The 21,544-nt window shown below is 41.4% G+C and overlaps 1 protein-coding gene across 1 annotated transcript in view; it reads left to right on the top strand.

The window, feature by feature from the left end:
• The window catches only part of PPARGC1A (PPARG coactivator 1 alpha), a 102,201-nt gene that overhangs the window by 39,004 nt on the left and 41,653 nt on the right, over positions 1-21,544 (top strand). The window lies entirely within an intron of this gene.

Below are 21,544 nucleotides of genomic sequence, written 5' to 3' on the forward strand. Positions count from 1 at the left end.
TGGTCAGTTTCCATCCGTTGCTTCTTGTCCTGCCTTCAGTGCTTTGGAGAATAGCTTGACTCATCTTCTTTGGGGCAGCCCCTGAGATATTAGAACACTGCTATCGTGTCACCCCTGGTCCTTCTCTTCATTAAAATAGACATATCCAATTCCAGCAACCGTTCCTTATATGTTTTAGCCTCCAGTCCCCTAATCATCTTTGTTGCTCTTCTCTGCACTCTTTCCAGAGTCTCAACATCACTGGATGCAGCATTCCCTCGTAAAGTGGTATCAACACTTCACGTGATCTTGATTCTATCCCTCTTGAGTTGCAGCCTAGGATTGTGTTGGCCTTTTTGTCAGCAGCAGCAGCACAATGCTGGCTGATACTGAAGTGTCGCTTCACAACAATTGCTTAAAGTTTCCCTTTTGCCCCTCAGTCCCAAATTGTTGGCCAATTAATTCCAGGTGTCTGTTGAATAATGTTCCTTATAATATTACAAAATGTGAGGAACCCTTTGGCTTATTGGACCTCTTAGGAAATGCTACTCAAGACTGGATGCAGTCACCTTGGACTCGGAGATGCAGTGCAGGAGATAAGAGTATTAATAATCTAGTTTTATTTTATTATTGCCACTTTTAGGGCTGAGATCAACACAGTTGTTAATACGTTTCTGAATCAATTGCTCGGGGCTAAAATCGCCTATATTCTTCTTAGGCTGGATCCCTAAGAATCCGGCACCTGTCAAGGCATCAAAACTGTGAATTTTTCAGGCCTGTGGACAGTAAACAAATTATTGTACAGCATTGGAAGGGACAACCTAGCCCTGATTTGTGGGTCATTGATATATCCTGCTTGTCAACATTGAAATTAACTTTTCCTGAATTATTTTTTAAAAAGGGCCAGGACAGAAGAAGCCTTTCCAGCAATGTGTTCAGATCTTCTTGGTTCTGTTTACGACGTAATTATCCAGGCCCTTTTGTGTTATGATTTTCTGCGAATTAAAAAGGGAAAGGATTCTTTTTTAAGCTCAGCTCCAGGGAATTTTAGGACATGTCCAGGCAGCTTTATTGATAATTGTATGGAAGTGATTTGCCGCTGACTTTTAATCTTACAGTCCTAGTGTTACCGAGCAGTTTTCCATCCATCTGCTAACCAGACTTAACTCTGCTTACTTTTCAAGTCAGCCAGAGATGCTGCTATTTCTGAAGCATTTTTTTTTTTGGCGTCTAACTGTGAAGTAATAAAGGGCTGGCTGAAGTTTGGTAATTAGTTGGATCTCATAAAACTATGGAAATAGGACAGGCTCTGTGGCATGAACCTTAGCCTCTAAATTTGGGACGTAAAGGAACAAATTTTGAAATCGCTGCTTAGACTTTGGATATCTGTGGGAAAGAGAGGGTGAGAATATCTTCCCCCCCTCCTCCTCCTCCTCTCTGCAACCCCCCCTCCCTTCTAGCACTGATGACGTTACCTAGTTTGGGTCATGAAACGTCTGCAAGAAAACAAACAAGCTCAGAGAGTGCCAAGGACCCCACAGTTCTCCTCGTTCTCCTTCTCCTTGTTCTCCTCCTCCAACCCCCCTCCCTTCTAGCACTGATGATGTTACCTAGTTTGGGTCATGAAACGTCTGCAAGAAAACCACCCAGCTCAGAGAGTGCCAAGGACCCCACAATTGTTCTCCTCCTCCTCCTCCTCCTCCTCCTCCTCCTGCTCCTCCTCCCCCTCTCTGCAAAACCCCCTCCCTTCTAGCACTGATGACGTTACCTAGTTTGGGTCATGAAACGTCTGCAAGAAAACAAACAAGCTCAGAGAGCACCAAGGACCCCACAATTCTCCTCGTTCTCCTTCTCCTTGTTCTCCTCCTCCAACCCCCCTCCCTTCTAGCACTGATGATGTTACCTAGTTTGGGTCATGAAACGTCTCCAAGAAAACAACCAAGCTCAGAGACCACCAAGGACCCCACAGTCCTCCTCCTCCTCCTCCTCCTCCTCCTCCTCCTCCTCCTCCTCCTCCTCCTCCTCCCCCTCTCTGCAAACCCCCCTCCCTTCTAGCACTGATGACGTTACCTAGTTTGGGTCATGAAACGTCTGCAAGAAAACAAACAAGCTCAGAGAGCACCAAGGACCCCACAATTCTCCTCGTTCTCCTCCTCCAACCCCCCTCCCTTCTAGCACCCGATGATGTTACCCAGTTTGGGTAATGAAACATCTGCAAGAAAACCATCAAGCTCAGAGAGTGCCAAGGACCCCACAATTGTTCTCCTCCTCCTCCTCCTCCTCCTCCCTGCAGGCCCCCCCTCCCTTCTAGCACTGATGACGTTACCTAGTTTGGGTCATGAAACGTCTGCAAGGAAACCACCCAGCTCAGGGAGCCCCGGGGGACACCCAGCCCCCTCCCCCCTTTTACACTTCTCCTTTGCTTCAACTCTTCTCCTTTCCACCCACGACAATCTGTTTAAGGTTCCTGCGGGGCCATCTTTTTTTTTTTTAATCCAGCCCCCTGGCCCTTTGAAAGGTGCAGATAACTCGTTAAAAAGCCAACAGATCCAACGGAAGGATGTTGTTAGGTAAATCTCCTCCTTCCCCTCCTCCACTCCCCGCCCCACGGTTGATGGAAAGGAGGGGAGGGGGGGGGTCTGGTGAAGAGAAGGGAAAAAACTAATTGAAGAGCTGTTAAAGTGCTAAGTGCGTTCCCCAAAAGGAAACCTGTTCCAGTTTATCTGGGATTCACAGCACAGAACAAGTTGGGGAGTATTTAAGATAATTCTCAAGTGCTGGCTGGCTATATTTAGTTGCCTCCTAAGCTTCTGCAAGAGCTTTTTTCAGCTCTGCTTCCCTTTAACCTGGCCTTACAAGCTAAACCATTAAGCCCCCTGGTTTCCGCCGGGAGGAGATAGCCGAGGAAAACTACTCCTGGTGGAAGAATTTCAGCTTATCTATACATTTAAGGGATCCCTGCCCTATGGATTTTCTCCCCCCTCCCTAAACACCCCGATATTAAGCGCAGAAAAATGTGAAGCTAGGCTGTTTTTGAAAGGGTAGAAAAAGATAAATCCAAACACCGGGATGTTTATAGAAGCAGCAGCCTCAAGGGAGAAGACTGGCTTACAGGGAGTCCTTGACTTACGGCCACAGTGGAGCGTCCCAAACTCCCCTTGCTAAGCGAGGCAGTCGTTCTGGGAGGTCGTCTCTCATTGTTGTCCCTTTTTTTTTGCTAATCACTGCAGTTGTTAAATGAATCAGGTAGGGGTACTTACAACGGTTCATTTAGTGACTGCGATGAAAATTCGGAGGCTTGGCAACCGGCTTGTACTTACAACGGTTGCAGTGTCCCGGGGTCACGTGATCCTCTTTTGTGACCTTCCAACAAGCCAGAAGGTCAAAGCCAGATTCACCCTTCATCTCTTACATGAATTCTCTCTGTCTTGGAACTGGGATTGATCTGGCATCACTGGATTTCTTGATAGTGATCACATACCCTGGATTGGGTGGTGCAGTGGTGAGAATGCGGTATTGCAGGCTGCCTCTGCCAGGAGTTCGATTCTCACCAGGTGAAGGTTGACTCAGCTTTCCGTCCTTCCGAGGCTGGTAAAATGAGGACCCAGATTGTTGGGGGGCAACAGGCTGACTCTGTAAACCTCTTAGAGAGGGCTGTAAAGCACTGTGAAGCGATATATAAGTCTAAGGGCTATTGCTATTGCTTGCTTGCTTGCTTGCTTGCTTGCTTGCTTGTTTGCTTCCTTCCTTCCTTCCTTCCTTCCTTCCTTCCTTCCTTCCTTCCTTCCTTCCTTCCTTCCTTCCTTCTTATGGTGGCAGAGTGGTTAGAATGCAGCATTGCAGGCTGTCTATGCCCACAGCCAGCAGTTTGATCCTGACCGGCTCAAGGTTGACTCAGCCTTCAGGCCTTCCAAGGTCGGTAAAATGAGGACCCAGATTGTTTGGGGCAAGAGGCCGACTCTGTAAACTGCTTAGAGAGGGCTGCAAAGCTGTATATAAGTGTAAGTGCTATTGCTACGGCTTTCTTCTTCCCTCCCTCTCCTTCCTTCCTTCCTTCCTTCCTTCCTTCCTTCCTTCCTTCCTTCCTTCCTTCCTTCCTTCCTTCCTTCCTTCCTTCCTTCCTTTAGAGAGGGCTGTAAAAGCACTGTGAAGCTGTATATAAGTCTAAGTGCTATTGCTATTGGTATGATGATGACGACGACGACGATGATGATGATGATGTTGGAAGGGACCTTGGAGGTCTTCTAGTCCAACCCCCTGCTCAGGCAGAAAGCCCCATACCATTTCGGACAAATGGCTGTGTAGTCTCTTCTTAAAAACTTCCAGTGTTGGAGCACCCACAACTTCTGGAGGCAGGTGGTTCCACTGGTTGATTGTTCTAACTGTCAATTCTTCTAACTATCTTCTTGTAGCTTGGCTAGGTGCTTCAGGTTGTATCAATGTTGAAAGCCAAGATGTCATGACTCATGACTTGATGCTACCCATAACATGTTATGTGTAAACTAGCAAGGGAGGATCTACACCCAGGGTTTGGAAACTAGCTAAACAAAGCAGACTGCCCCAATCTGGTAGATTCCAACCACGATGAGCTTTTCGGCACCTCTCCTTCCCAATAACCGCCACCTTATAAGGGGTGTGTAGTTGGTGTGTGTGAATCTGCAGAATTTACAAAGCAGCCATTTGTTGTTTAGGATAAGCAGCAGGTCCCGGTCACTCCCAGGACAGAGTGTGCAGTAGATAACATGTAAGATCCTGTTATTTTGAGCTGAACTCTTCACTTTAGTGGTTGCTTGTGGGTTAGGTTTCGTGTTTGCATCGGAATAAAGATGAGTGCTGATAAAAGCTGGGGGGGGGGAAAGATATTTTGACATATTAAACAGGCTCCAATCTGTTTAAAGAGTCGTAATGAAAGCTGGAACACCCAACCGCTTTCAACAAAATGTCACCAAAAGCAGAATCTTTCTGCCAATAATAAGATTTAGAAATACTTGTCATGTCGGACGGGGGAAAAAAGTCGTCTCCCAGAATTTGAATCGTGTAAAGGTTGAAAGATTATCTTGGAGATAATCTGATTCAGAGGTTCTTAAGCGGGAACCCATGAATTCCTTAGATGGCCCATGTATAAATTTGAAAGGTCCCTGAACTTAGATAAGGAAAAGAAATTAGGGGGGAAAATTGCAATAAAGCAAAACAAACTTCTAGCTGAAATGTAGATTTTCCTGCAAGAAGGTACATAGGAAAAAAAGGATTGCTAGTTTTTTTTGGGGGGGAAAGTTACTAAGTTCAATAAGTGCCCCTACCTAAAATTATTGTAACACAACAGTTCCACCCTTTACAGCAGACATGTCAAACACAAGGCCCGGGGGCTAGATCCGGCCCGCGAAGTGGTTTCATGCGGCCCGCGAAGCCATCCTGAAAACAGTGAGGGAACGGCCCCCGCTGCCTTGGCCCTGGCCCAGAGACCCTCCTTCTGCCAGAGACCCTCAGATCTGTCCCACTCCTGCCCAGGCCCCCATAGGCACCCTTGATGCGAACGATGTAGAGCTGGCCACGCCCACCCAGTAGGCCATATGCACTCTAGCCACGCCCACCCAGTAGGCCACGCCCACCCTGGCCACACCCACCCGGCCCCTTGAGGGCAACCACACTGCTGATGCGGCCCTCAATGAAATTGAGTTTGACACCCCTGCTTTACAGATACATTGTCTGGTTATTGATCTAATAGATGAAGAAAGAAGCAGAGGTGTAACTACAGTGCACATTTACTTTTTAATGTTTGGACAACTGCATCTGAGCGGAATGGCTTTCCTTGTAATGCAACCTACGTGTAGTTTATTTCATGCCTTTGAATATGTGTTTCTGAGAAAAGAGCCTTGGTGGAGCAGTGGGCTAATGCCTCCTTAAGTAACACCAGCTGCCTGCAATTAGTGCAGGTTCGAGTCCCACCAGGCTCAAGGTTGACTCAGCCTTCCATCCTTCCGAGGTAGGTAAAATGAGGACCCAGATTGTTGGGGGCAATAAGCTGACTTTGTAAAAAATGCCACTTGGGGTGGGCCCGAAAGCACTAATAAGCAGGCATATACATAGAATGAAGGCTATTGCTAAACACATTGAGTTGTGCTTTAGATTGTAAGCCGCCCTGAGTCTTCGGAGAAGGGCGGGATATAAATGGGATTTTAAAAAAAAGGCCCGTGGTTTTGGCCTGATGGATTACGAAATCCTGCAGCCCAACACCCTGTGCTAGAAAATACTATAATATCCATAGCAAGCAGCCATCTCTCACACCTTCAGCAGAGGGAAATCCGCCCCTTTTCAGCAGTCTATCCTGTTGGAGAACAGCTCTTGTAATTAACCCAAAGGTGCTTTTTCAAGAGGCAACTGGATTTTCTTGTTCGTCTTTGAAGAGGTTTCGCTTCTCATCCCAGAAGCTTCTTCAGTTCCGACTTGAATGGTGGGGAATGGAAGGATTTATACTCCTCGCAGACCACTGGTCCTTTGCCTTCTTTTAGGGAGTCTCTGAGCTCACTCGGACCCTGAGGACACAAAACTGCAAGTGGCCTCGACGACTCCCTAAAAGAAGGCAAATGACCAGCTATCTGCAAGGAGTATAAATCCTGCCATTCTGCACCATCCAGTCAGAGCCGAAGAAGCTTCTGGGATGAGAAGCGAAACCTCTTCAAAGAAAAACAAAGTCCAGTTGCCTCTGGAGAAAAGCACCTTTGGGATAACTATGACCTGGATGATGGACAATCTCCATAGATGTCTTACCGTGAAGAAAGTTTTCTGGAAGGCCGACCAAAATTTACTTCCTTGCAATTTTTAAGCCCCACCCCAGCCTCCCGCTCTTCAATCTTTTGAACGAGGCACGCTCATTCTAGACCTGCCTGTCCTCCGGAAGGAACAAGAACGGAAGTGATCAAAGAGCAGGAATAAGACTTTGTTTAATAAAAAAAAAACAATACGTATTTTCCCCCTCCCCACCCCCAGTCTACAGATTTTTATAGGAGCGAGTCTTTTTGAAATGGTCTTTCTGCTTTGGTAGCAGATGGAAAGCCGACAGGGTGTTTGCCCAGGGGAAAACTTAAAAGAGCGTGAGACGCTGATATTTGTAGCCCTCGTAAAGATTGGGTCTTCGGTTTGGTGCTAAGTTTGAAAATAAGCAGTGCTGGAGTGCCTTGACAGAAGGCAGAGCCGAGCCTGTCACTCTGCTTTCCGAAAGGCTATCAGACAATTAGAAGACTGTTCAGTTTTGCCCATAAAAGTAATGTAAGGAAGGCTGCTTGCTACGTGTCCTAAGCCTGGGCTATTAGACCACAAAGGGGAGGACTGTCTGCAGTTGAAAACTGCTGGACTCAAGCAAGCAAAACGTCTTGGGCTATACCACAGAGGTGCCTTTTTTTTCAGGAGGCAACTGGATTTTCTTGTTTTTCTTTGAAGACATTTCGCTCCTCATCCCAGAAGCTTCTTCAGCTCTGACTGAATGGTGGGGGAGGGAAGGATTTACACTCCTTGCAGACGGCTGGTCATTTGCATCTTTTTAGAGAATCGTTGAGGCCACTTGGAGGTTTATCAGCGTCCTCAGGGTCACCTGAGTGGTGCAAGTGGGTGTGGAGCCTTCTTGGAACCGCTGAAAAGACTGTGTTGTTCGATCATCTATCTCCAGTCTACAACACAGTTCCAAGAAGGCTTCACACCCATTTGCACCACTCAGGTAAACCTCCAGGTGGCCTCAACGACCCTCTAAAAGGATGCAAATGACCAGCTGTCTGCCAGGAGTATAAATCCTTCCATTCCTCCACCATTCAGTCAGAGGTGAAGAAGCTTCTGGGATGAGAAGCGAAACCTCTTCAAAGAAAAACAAGAAAGACCAGTTGCCTCCTGAAAAAAAAGCACCTTTGGGACTGACCTGGATGACTGAGAATCTTCCTAGACATTTCTGGAAGTGGCTGTTTCTATTCATCTGGAGAGCTTCTGGTTGGAGAAGACCAGCTTTTAGAATTCAAAGAGGGGTTTCTTATTCCCTCTTTCTCTCTTGGTATTTCAAGTAGATATCCTCATATATTGTATGTTTTCTTTATTCCAAGTTGCTAAAATTGTGTTGGCTATTGTTTTATCTTTCCTCACTACCATTCTCTGGATTTTTATCATGTACCACCACATTTGTCCATACTTATCTGCGCTTTTCCTTCCTTTCCCCTGCACCAAATCTTGATTTATTTATTTTTTTAAACCCTGCCAGAGTTTAGTTGTTTGAAAACGGAGAATGAACTGTTGTGGTCCCAGATGATTAGAAAGAGGGAGAAGACTATACATTTTTATAAATAGAGAAGGAAGGAAGATTCTGGGATTTACAGACTTATTCACCTGTCCTTTTTTTTTTTAACTTAAGAGATAGTCTATCATCTCAAAACAATTAAATTGTACAGGAAAGTGGGGCAGTAAGTAGCAGGGGAGAAACAGAAGGGTTAAGCTGACTTTACAGAAATAAAAAGCATCAAGAGAAATGATGCTAAAACCTGAAGGAACATCTTTTTTTAAAAAAAAAACCAACAACAACAAACCATGCCTCTGTAAATGACTCCAACCGCCTTCTAATTAAATATATCAACACATCTTTACGAGGCATTTTAAATAATTAGCGTTCTTAATTGTTGATGACAACAGAATCGAAACAAGCTGATTGTTTTGTGGGGCTGTAATGGAAAAGAAGAGCTGGTTGACTTTGTTTAAGAATCAAAGTGGTGCCAAGGTAGAAAGAGCTTTCCACATCAATTGATGAAGAGAAGAGAAAAGGAGAGGAGAGGAAGAGGAATGGGGGAAGAGGAAGAGGAATAGAGTAGCATAGCTTAGAGTAGAGTGAATAGGATAGGATAAGATAAGATAGAATGGAATGGAATAGAATGGAATGGAATAGAAGTTAGAATAGAATAATGAAGAATAGACTAGAATAATGAAGAATAGAATAAAAAATGAAGACTAGACTAGACTAGACTAGAATAATGAAGAATAGAATAATGAAGAATAGAATAGAATAATGAAGAATAGAATAAAAAATAAATAGACTAGACTAGAATAATGAAGAATAGAATCACAAATGAAGTAGACTAGATTAGACTAGAATAATGAAGAATAGAATAGAAAATGAAGAGTAGACTAGACTATAGACTAGACTAGACTAGACTAGGAATGGAATGGAATTGTTGTGATTCAGGGTCAGCCTGTTGGTTTGGCAGTTGGGTTGGACGATTCAGAAGAGGAGGAGGGGGGTGTTGGAGAGCTTGCTGAGAATAATATTGAGGCTCCACAGAGCTCTCAGCCAGGCCCCTCCCACCTGGTCACGACGCAGACCCAGCTGTGTGAGCCTGACAGCGTGGATGAAGATGACCCACAGCTGGCCCTGTTCAAGGACGCCCGACGCAGGAGGCAGTCAATCAGGAGTAAACAGAGGAAGGCAATGGGGCACCTCGGAAGGAGGCAGAGAGAAGCCACGCCCTGAACTGTTTAAAAGGGGAATGTGTGGGAGGGCTGGTTTGCTGAAGGCAACCGTTTGAATAGCTCCTGTTTCATGGTTCGTGTTTGCTCTCTTTGCTCTCTTTGCTCTGTTTATGTTTTTATGTTAATAAATTTGGCAGGCTTAGTTCCAGCCTCTTGCCTTCTTGTAAAAGGGGTTGTCCCTGCCTTTTCTGCAGGGCCGGTAGTAGGCTGGTACAGAACAGGAATGGAATGGAATAGAGAAAAGGAATAGAATAGAATAGAATAGAATAGAATAGAATAGAATAGAATAGAATAGAATAGAATAGAATAGAATAGGATGGGATGGGATGGGATGGGATGGGATGGGATGGGATGGGATGGGATGGGATGGGATGGGATGGGATGGGATGGGATGGGATGGAATAGAATAGAATAGAATAGAATAGAATAGAATAGAATAGAATAGAATAGAATAGAATAAGAACAGAACAAGAATGGAATAGAATAGCTTTATTTGGCCAAGTGTGATTAGACATACAAGGAATTTGTCTCCGGTGCAGAAGCTCTCAGTGTTCATGCAAAATAACAGAGTAATAATAATTGTAATACGATATCAATAAGAAGAGGTAATAAAGAAGATAAGAAAGATGATAATAATAATATTACATCCATACTACATGGATAAATATCCCAGTGCCTAAGACAGGGTCATGGGGATTAGTGATGACACGGGGGTGGTGGTGGTGGTGGGGACTATCTTTGTGTCTGGTTGTTTTGGCGTCTTGAGGGGAGAAGCTGAAGCACTTTATCTCCAGGATGGGAGGGGTCTGTGGGGGCTCAGTTCCTAATGGTGGACAGGGGCTTCTACAGTTGAAGCCCTGGTGTTAATCTCTAAAGGTCCTACTTATGCGGACATTTTGTTTTTAAAATATTCATTTGTGGTTTAAAAATTCATATCCTATTTTATACTGACACCATAATCCAAGTTCGCCATTGCTATTGTTCATATAATAGTGCATGCTATTTATATTATATTATATTATATTATATTATATTATATTATATTATATTATATTATATTATATTATATTATATTATATTATATTATATTATATTATATTATATTATATTATATTATTATATTATTATATTATATTATATTATATTATATTATATTATATTATATTATATTATATTATATTATATTATATTATATTATATTATATTATATTATATTATATTATATTATTATATTATATTATTATATTATATTATATTATATTATATTATTATATTATATTATATTTTATTATATTATATTATATTATATTTATATTATGTTATATACTATATTATACTATACTATACTATACTATACTATACTATACTAATCTTGATGGCATTTTGATTCGGAATATAATTTTTTTTGAAAGTAATAAGACAAAAGCAAGTGACTATTTAGATCACCAAGTTATTAAATAATTTTTAGTATGGTCCCTAAAAGATTTTCATATCCACAGTAAGAATATCTTCTCAATCAACTGAATGATGTCTGGTTTTTGTGTTAACACATTTTGTGTGTGTGTGTGTGTGTGTGTGTGTGTGTGTGTGTGTGTGTGTGATTTTTTTTTGTTTTGTTTGAATGTTTCGAAAACAACTAATCTGTAACTGAGATTAGGAAAAAGTTCAAAAGTGTCATCTGTCTAATCTATCTATCTTAATCTATCATTTATATCTCTATCATCTCTCTCTCTCTTTATCATCTATCTTCTATCATTTCATTTATATCTATTTCTATCATCTATCTTATCTATCATCTATTGTTTATATCTCAATCATCCATATCATCTATCTATCATCTATCTACTATCATTTCATTTATAACTATCGCTATCATCTATCTATCATCATTTATATATCTCTTTATCTCTTTATCTCTATCATCTATCTACCCATCTATCTATAACTATAATCTATCATCATCATTTATCATTTATATATCTCTTTATCATCTATCTCTATCATCTATCTATCCATCTATCTATATCTATCATCTATCTACTATCATTTCATTTATATCTATCTCTGTTTCATCTATCTATATCTAACTCTTTATCTATCTATCTATCATCTATCTATCTATCTATCTATCTATCTATCTATCTATCTATCTATCTATCATCTATCTATCTCTATCATTTATCTATCTATTGTCTGTCTGTCTATCCGCCTGTCTATCTAGCAGCCTATCTCGTGTGTATAGACACTTCAGGTAGATCCAAAATATCTTCTTCTTCCAGGCTGTTCCAGAGAGCAGCTATGGAACTCCGACAAAATTTGGAGTTAGTTTAAGGAGATCCATCAGTGTGTGTCCCCATGCACTTCAAAGCCTCTTTTTTATTATTATTATTATTCTGAAGCACTCCACTCTCCTGATATCCATTGCCTGCAGTTTTTCAGCAAAAGGGGAAAAGCAAGCAGTCAACTGTAGGGCCGAGAACGTGTTGAAGTCAGGCTTCCTGGGGGGACCAAGCTTCAAGCAGCAGGCAAGATCAGATCCCATTAGATAAGCTCTCACGAATCCAAGAAGGTCTGATGGCACAAGCTAGAAGGGAAGCATTGCAGTCACTGCTGTGTTTTAAGAGCAAGCCGTACTTATAGAATCCATGTTTAAACCATCTTTGTGTCTCCCACCCCACGTAAATGGGCTGCCCAGCTCCCTTTTCTGGCCGGGAGGTCTGCTTCCATCTGTCCCTTTTTTTTTGCAATGGTCAAATCTGCTATCAAGTTATTTTGTCTCCGACTGTGTGTATGCACTAACTCTCTTCCCAGGGTACTTGGACCAAAAGGCCACCTTCCGCACTGTGGGGCTGTTCTCTGGCTTCAGAAAAGCGCAACCTCTGAATTCTTAGGAAGAATCCCTCCATCTGGTCTCCATTTTAGGTTGTGTCAGCCAGAGTAAGGAGTGTTATTTCACACATAAAATGCCTCTTTTTTTTCCCTTTTGTGCGGGAAAGCACCACCGTGGAGAGTGCTACCACTTTTGTGTTCTGTGCCAATCTGAGAAAAACTCTCTCTCTTTTTTAATGTCGTGAGAATTATTGGTAATTTCTGCCACTTCGGAATGAAAGGTGATACTTGGAATTTTGATTTGATTTGATTTGGCACTGTGAGAATTCATCCGCGAGCAGCGCCATCCAGACTAAAACATATATGTACCGTATATATAGAACATTTTGAGAAGGTGCTAGTAACTCTTCTTCAAAAGGAGCATATAATTGCAGGAATATCCCTTGTGGATAATGAGTGACAACTTTGGAATAATGAAATTTACAGCTTCTGGAGGCAATGGGGCTCTGTCCCTGGACTGTCAACACAAGATCTCATATCATAAGGAAGAAAGCAGAGAAGAGATACTTAATAAATCAGTTAAACTTTATCTACAGCAATATCGTAGTTATGGTTTGGAGCAATTGTGGATGCTCCATCACTGGAGATTTTAAAGAAGAGATTGGACATTCACCTGTCTGAGATGGTATAGGTTCTCCTGCTTGAACAAGGGCTGGACTAGAAGACCTCCAAGGTCCCTTTCAGCTCTATTCTATTCTATTCTATTCTATTCTATTCTATTCTATTCTATTCTATTCTATTCTATTCTATTCTATTCTATTCTATCCTTCTAAATTGTGTGAACTAAAGTGGCGTTCCTTGTTTTTGGATGTTGCTCCTGACTGGAATTTGTGGCCTTCCTTAAAACTGTGAAGAGGAGTTTTCACAAAGAAAATGGCTATTAAAATTAGGAGGAGCCATGTTTCGCTGGAGATAGAAAACCAAGATTGCTTTCATGACAGCACGCCAGAAGCGCTACTATCTTTAAAGTCCTCTCTTTCTCCTGCGCAGCCTCCCAAGTCATGTTGACGCCATTTCCCGCCTTTTTTCTTCAGAAATGCTCGGAGGTTTTGACACACTCGTAATAATCGCTCCCTGCAGTCCATGGCACACAGGTGTGAACTAAATAAACTAGCAGTCGTAGGCAGCTGAACTAGTCCCTGGCTCTCCATGTACAAACACTACACAATCAATCAGTCAATCAATCAAACTCTGCCCACTGTCTGGAGTTCGATCCTGATGGGATTCGAGATTGATTCAGCCTTCCATCCTTCCAAAGTTGGTGAAATGAGGACCCCGATTGTTGGGGGCAACAGGCCGACTCTGTAAACTGCTTAGAGAGGGTTGTAAAGGCACTATGAAGCTGTATATAAGTCTTAAGAGCTATTGCTATTGCCAACAGTGTAAGGCCATAAGAGCTATGAGCCAATAGGGGTTGACATTAGGGTTTAGTTTACAGTGGTACAATAATGAATGGATGATTAAGGGAACTAGATAGAACCCCTTGTGGTGCAATGGTTAGAGTGAAGTAGTGCAGGCTGATTCTGCCCACAGCCAGCAGTTCGATCCTGACCGGCTCAAGGTTGACTCAGCTTTCCATCCTTCTGAGGTCGGTAAAATGAGGAACCAGATTATTGTCAGCAGTGTAGCATTTAGACTCCTATACTGCTTCACAGTGCATTACAGCCATCTCTAAGCGGTTTGCAGAGTCGGCCTTTTGCTCCCAACAATCCCGGTCCTCATTTTACCGACCTCAGAAGGAGGGAAGGCTGAGTCAACCTTGAGCCACTCAGGATCAAAGTCCAGACTGTTGGATTGCAGAGTTAGACTGCAATACTGCACTCTAATCATTGCGTCGTGCAAATAATGTTTGCATTGTAAACTGCCCAGAGAGTGCAATAAAGCACGATGGGGCAGTATAGAAGTCTAAATTCTGCTGCTCAGTTGCTATAAATAAATCTCCCATCTTTGAAGACTACAGAACTTGTTTGAGGTAAACTGAAAATAGGGGCAGTTATATAGAAAGTATGATCGGAAAATGGTTGTTCCTAGTGGCAGATCATTTACCAAAAGTAGACTTGAGAGATTTTTCCTTACCACTCCTGGAATATACTCAGCATGCCTTCTATCCTTTCTCTACAAGAATCTGTCCAACTAACAGCCAGGGAAATGAGCGGGAGATAAAAGAGGCATTCAAAGTGAGCTCGACTTAAATCTCTTGTGGGGGCACACAGGGACTCATGATTGATGATGCATTTGACCCCTCCTTCAGACTCAGTCTCCTATAATAGGTGGGTGGATGGATGTATGATAGATAGATAGATAGATAGATAGATAGATAGATAGATAGATAGATAGATAGACAGATAGAGACAGAGATAGATAGATAGATAGACAGACAGACAGACAGACAGACGGATGGATGGATGAATGGATGTCAGTCAAGTGCTGGGGAAATCAGGAGATTCAGACAGTTCAAAGGAGTATAAAAATTTATGGAAAGTTTAGGCTCTCTACAAGAATCTGTCCAACTAACAGCCAAGGGAAATGAGCGGGAGATAAAAGAGGCATTCAAAGTGGGCTCGACTTAAATCTCTTGTGGGGGCACAGAGGGACTCATGATTGATGACTCAGTCTCCTATAATAGGTGGGTGGATGTATGTATGATAGATAGATAGATAGATAGATAGATAGATAGATAGATAGATAGATAGATAGATAGATAGATAGATAGATACAGATAGACAGATAGAGACAGATGGACAGAGATAGATAGACAGACAGACAGACAGACGGACGGATGGATGGATGAATGGATGTCAAGTGCTGGAGAAATCAGGAGATTCAGACAGTTCAAAGGAGTATAAAAATTTATTGAAAGTTTAGGCTCTCTTCAAGAATCTGTCCAACTAACAGCCAAGGGAAATGAGCGGGAGATAAAAGAGGCATTCAAAGTGGGCAGGAACGCAGGGACTCATGACTTATGATGTGTTTGACCCACTCCTTCGGCCTCTTCCTGCTCATCCTATCCCGCACCTGATTCTAAAGCATCCTGTTTCTCCTGGCAATCAGATCAGCAGAAGCTGGATTCTTTCTCTTCCCCCTTTTGTCAGCCCCGTTCTTGCTACATTAACTAATAAAAATGTTGGGTGTGACATATTATTTAAAAGCCGGCGTATGGCTAAGTTTCACCAAGGTTATCTCCCGACGTCATTTTTAGTCCTTAATGCAGTTCTGCTCCTTGTGTCATCTGCGAGCAGATATGTATTAGCCGGGTAGCGTGCCATCAGCTGTTGTGACTTTGATTTATTTGCTCTGTAAATTGGGACTGGAGCATTAATGAAAAATGACATTAATTGTTTTAACAGAGTTCTCTCTTTGTCACATCCTTTGCTTTCCTCCGAGGAATGTTTGAAACTCCTTACGAGGGGGGGAAAAAACCCAAAACTAATCAAAATTGCTCTGATGAGTAAGAATAGTGTCCAGTTTGCGTGGAGACTTTGAATGTCAGCGTGCTTCATTGTCCTTGAGAGGTTTTTTTTTTCTTTTCTTTTTTTGGGTTTTATTTTTTAAGTGCAACCACCAAGCTTGGAAACAGAAAATCCAAAGGGTTTCTCTAAAAGTTCCATGTTATCAAAGAAAAAAAGCTAATATTTATTTTATTTTAATCCCATTTATATCCCGCCCTTCTCCGAAGACTCAGGGCGGCTTACAAGCTTAGCAGTAGCCTTCATTCTATGTATATGTCTGCTTATTAGGGCTTTCATACACACTCCAAGCGGCATTATTACAAAGTCAGCTTAATTGCCCCCAACAATCTGGGTCCTCATTTAAACCTACCTCGGAAGGATGGAAGGCTGAGTCAACCTTGAGCCTGGTGGGACTCGAACCTGCACTAATGGCAGGCAGCTGGTGTTACTTAAGGAGGCATTAGCCCACTGCTCCACCAAGGCTCTATAATAGAATCCTGAATTGCATAAACGGAGGCACAGAATGAAAATCAGGTGAAGTAATAGTACCACTTTATAAAGACTTAGTAAGGCCGCACCTGGACTATGCTGCATCCAGTTTGGGTCACCACAATACAAAAAAGATGCTGAGACTTTGGGAAAAAGTGCAAAGAAGAGCAATTAGGATGATCAAAGGCCTGGAGACTAAAACAGATGAAGAATGATTGCAGGACTTGGGTTTGGCCAGTCTAGAGAAAAGGAGGACTGGGGGGGGGGCATGATAGCAGTATTCCAGTATTTGAGGGGCTGCCACAGAGAAGAGGGGGGGTCAATTTATTTTCCAAAGCACAAGAAGGCAGAACAAGAAAGAACGGATGGAAACTAATCAAGGAGAGAAGCAACCTGGAATTAAGGACAAACTTCCTGACAGTGAGGACAATTAACCAGTGGAACAGCTTGCCACCAGAAGTTGTGGGTGCTCCATCGCTGGAGGCCTTTAAGAAGAGGCTGGGCAGCCATTTGTCTGAAATAGCACAGGGTCTCCTTGAGCAGAGGGCTGGACTAGAAGACCTCCAAGGTCCCTTCCAGCTCTATTCTGATTGATTGAAAGAGAAATATTTTACACAATTTTCTATGCGATGGTGGGATACGTTTGTGTCTGACCTCTTGTGACCCAGTGAGCATAATTTTATCATCCTTGGCTGACCAGAGTTTGTTGAGTGACCATTCAAAGTGACACCAGCAGTGAAAAAAAGTGATTTATGACTGTTTTTTTTAAAGCAAGCGTTGCAGCCTCCCCTTCTGGTCACGTGATCAAAATTCAGAGGCTCGGCAACTGGCATGTACTGTTTCAGTGTCCCCAGGGGGTCACGTGATCCTCCTTTTGCAACCTTCTAAGGAGCAGAGTCAATGGGGGAAGCAACCAGGTGACTAATTTAACCCCTTCAGGGAGTCCCTCAAGAACTGTGGCAAGGAAGGTTATAAAAACGGGGCCAAACTCAACAACTGTCTCGCTTAGCGGCAGAAATTTTGGGCTCCATTGTGGTCATAAATCAAAGACTACCTGTTATTTTTTAGCTCATTCCTGTGTCGTGCGTGATAGCATCTGCTCTGCTTGGTCTCTTTTCCAATGGCCTCTAACTTTCCCCCACGGATCTTGGCTTCTTCAATGACTTTTTATTATGTGTCCAAAACACAGTACATTTCTCTCTATATTAATATTTGTCCAAATTTTAGTCTTTATTCTAAATATTGGGCAGCTCTTGGTTTTATGGCTACAATCCCCATTTCTGTGAATTTTTGGGTCTAGGAAGATATTTTTTTTTTACCGTTTCTTCTCCTTCTATCTGCAATGGGTGAGCTTTGCCCATTGGAATAAATTTTCTGATAGGGTTTGATGAATAGCTAGATGAAATCTGAGACACTGCCAAAATGTTCCATTTTAATTGCCTGGAATAGACTGGACTGGACTATAAGAATGCATCTTCTGAAGTAGAACCAATTAAACGGAAGAGGATTGAGTCTATATATTTCATGTTGATGTTTTTTATTGTAATGTTTTCATGTTTCTGTTACTTTTACTTGTAAGATGCCCAGTGTTGCCTCTACATGAGATGGGCGGCATATAAGAAAGAAAGAAAGAAAGAAAGAAAGAAAGAAAGAAAGAAAGAAAGAAAGAAAGAAAGAAAGAAAGAGAAAGAAAGAAAGAAAGAAAGAAAGAAAGAAAGAAAGAAAGAAAGAAAGAAAGGAGAAAGAAAGAAAAGAGAAAGAAAGAAAGAACAAAAGAAAAACGGGAGGGAGAGAGGAAGGAAGGAAAGAAGGAGAAAACAAAAGAAAAGAAAGGGAGGAAGGAAGGAGAAAGGAGAATGAAGAAAGGGAGGGAGGGAGGAGAAAGGAGAACAAATAAAGGGAAGGAGAAGGAAGGAAGGAAGGAGAAGGAAGGAAGAAAGAAAGAAAGAAAGAAAGAAAGAAAGAAAGAAAGAAAGAAAGAAAGAAAGAAAGAAAGAAAGAAAGAAAGAAAGAAAGAAAGAAAGAAAGAGGAAGTCAGGAAGGAAAAAAAAGGAAAGAAAGGAGAGAGAGAGAAAAGAAAGAATGAAAGAAAGAGGAAGGAAGGAAAGAGAAGAAAATAAACAAGAGAAAGAAAGAAGAAAGAAAGAAAGAAAGAGAAAGAAAGAAAGAAGAAAGAAAGAAAGAAAGAAAGAGAAAGAAAGAAAGAAAGAGGAAGAAGAAGGAAAGAGAAGGAAAGAGAAGGAAAGAAAGGAGAGAGAGAGAAAAGAAAGAATGAAAGAAAGAGGAAGGAAGGAAAGAGAAGAAAATAAACAAGAGAGAGAGAGAGAAAGAAAGAAAGAAAGAAAGAAAGAAAGAAAGAAAGAAAGAAAGAAAGAAAGAAAGAAAGAAAAAAAGAGAAAGTGACTGGCCTGAAACATTATTTTCCATGCAAAGAGCTGACCTCTCCCCAAGTTATTGCAGTGCTGTACTTTAACACATACAACCTTGTTGTCTCCTTGTTACTTTATTAACACTTAATAAGCATAACTAGCAAAATGTCAAGAAAGGAAGTTTGCACGTAATCTGGATGGAGTTTTTTGTTTTGTTTTTTTGAAAGGGCCTAGTGGTGATGATTGCTTGAAATAAGCAAACAGGCGTTATAATTGTATTTCTGTTTAATTGTTCCCCGAATTGCTAAAGGGTAGATTTAACTGAATAGGAGTTTAATCCAGTTACGATCAATCTTAACTAATCCCTATTGGGAAAATTGTTCATTCTGAGTTTTAACGCTGTTTTTAGATGCCATCACGTTATCATCCTAAGAGCCTTGGTGGAGCAGTGGGCTAATGCCTCCTTAAGTAACACCAGCTGCCTGCAATCAGTGCAGGTTCGCGTCCCACCAGGCTCAAGGGTGACTCAGCCTTCCATCCTTCCGAGGTAGGTAAAATGAGGACCCAGATTGTTGGGGGCAATTAAGCTGACTTTGTAATAATGCCGCTTGGGGGTGTGTGAAAGCCCTAATAAGCAGGCATATACATAGAATGAAGGCTACTGCTAAGCTTGTAAGCCGCCCTGAGTCTTCGGAGAAGGGCGGGATATAAATGGAATTAAAATAAAATAAAAATAAATAAAAAAAATCCTAGCTGGAGCCAGCATCTGCAGAGGTCTTGGCAGTTTGCTTCCTCTTTCAACTTTTTGGGAGAAATGGATTTGACTGCCCTCAAACTCTTTGCATGGACTCTACGGGGAGTTTGAAATGAAATGAAATGAACCTTTATTGTCAATCAGAATAGAGCTGAAAGGGACCTTGGAGGTCTTCTAGTCCAGCCCCCTGCTCAAGCAGGAGACCCTGTGCCTTTTCAGACAAGGGGCTGTCCAGATTCTTCTTAAAATCCTCCAGTGATGAAGCACCTACAACTTCTGGTGGCAAGCTGTTCCACTGCTTAATTGTCCTCACTGTTAGGAAGCTTCTCCTTGATGAGTTTCCATCCCTTGTTGCTTCTGGTCCTGCCTTCTGGTGCTTTGGAAAATAATTTGACCCCCTCTTCTTTGTGGCAGCCCCTCAAATATTGGAATATTGGTATCATGTCCCCCCCCCCGGTCCTTCCCCAATCCTGCAACCGTTATTCGTATGTTTTTGTCTCCAGGCCTTTAATCATCCTAGTTGTTCTTCTCTGCTCTTTTTCCCAAAGTCTCAACATCTTTTTTGTAATGTAATGACCAAAACCGGATGCAGTATTAAGTTTTTCCAAGCTTACCTCATAAATAACAAATACAACAAATTTCTAAAATATTATATATTCTCATTTTTCTACCTCCCCAAAAGATGAACAATGATTGTGATGTATTGTGTTGAAGAATGCGGGGATTGTTATATATATATATATATATATATTTCATTTTACACAAACAAGACCTCTAATACAGATTAATGTTACAGCCACATCTGATTAGAAATTAATCTTCTTTTAATAATTGCAGCTCAAATCGGATAAAAGCTTAGAGTAATTCTGTTTGAACTTTTAAAGCACATCAGTGGGAAGGCCAGCTTCAAAGCTAAAAGAATATATTGGTAACAACAGCCCTGCTGTTTTTTTCTCGAGATTCCTAGAAATATAAATCCTATTGTTTAGTAATTTTGATGAAAGGGTTTAAGCAGAAATAATTCTGTAAGGAGTTTCTCCCTGTAATGTACATAGTAGCTGTCTAATGTAAGGATAATTGCAACTTCAAATAGATAGGTATAAGCGTGTGGAGGTCACCATACATTTTTAACCTTCCTGGATTTGCAGGTCTGCCGATGGCTTGCGTGGAATTAATTTGACCAAATGTTAATGTATAAGGCTTTGTGTTCTTGAGTTCTCAGAGTTTTATTTCTCTCCTTCCCTCCCTCTCTCTCTCCCTCCCTCCCTCCTTCCCTGTATTCTCTGCATGAGTAGAAGATAGATGAAGAGAATGGAGCAAACTTGCTATCATCTATCTGTCTGTCTATATCTATCTATCTATCTATCTATCTATCTATCTATCTATCTATCTATCTATCTATCTATCTATCTATCTATCTATATCTATCATCTATGTCTATATCTATCTATCTATATCTATCATCTATCAATCTGTCTGTATCTATGTATCTATCATCTATCAATCTCTATCTTTCTATTGGATATCAATCTGTATCTATCTGTGTCTATCAATCTGTCTATCAATCTATCTATCTATCTATCTATCTATCTATCTATCTATCTATCATCTATATCTATCATCTATGTCTATATATCATCTATCAATCTGTCTGTCTGTATCTATGTATCTATCATCTATCAATCTATCTTTCTATTGGATATCAATCTGTATCTATCTGTCTATTTATCTGTCTGTCAATCTATCTATCTATCTATCTATCTATCTATCTATCTATCTATCTATCTATCTATCTATCTATCTATCTATCTATCTATCTGTCATCTATCAATCTGTCTGTCTCTGTCTATCAATCATCTATCTATCTGTGTCTGTCTGTATCTATGTATCTATCACCTATCAATTTGTATCTATCTATCTATCTGTCTGTCTGTCTGTCTGTCTCTATCAATCATCTATCGATCTGTCTGTCAGTCAGTCAGTCTGTCTGTTTGTCTGTCTATCTATCTGTCTATCATCTATCTATCTATCTATCTATCTATCTATCTATCTATCTATCTATCCATCCATATCTATCTATCTATCTATCTATCTATCTATCTATCTATCTATCTATCATC

Source organism: Vipera berus (genome assembly GCF_964194415.1).
Source record: "Vipera berus genome assembly, chromosome: 7".
Taxonomy (NCBI): Eukaryota; Metazoa; Chordata; class Lepidosauria; order Squamata; family Viperidae; genus Vipera; species Vipera berus.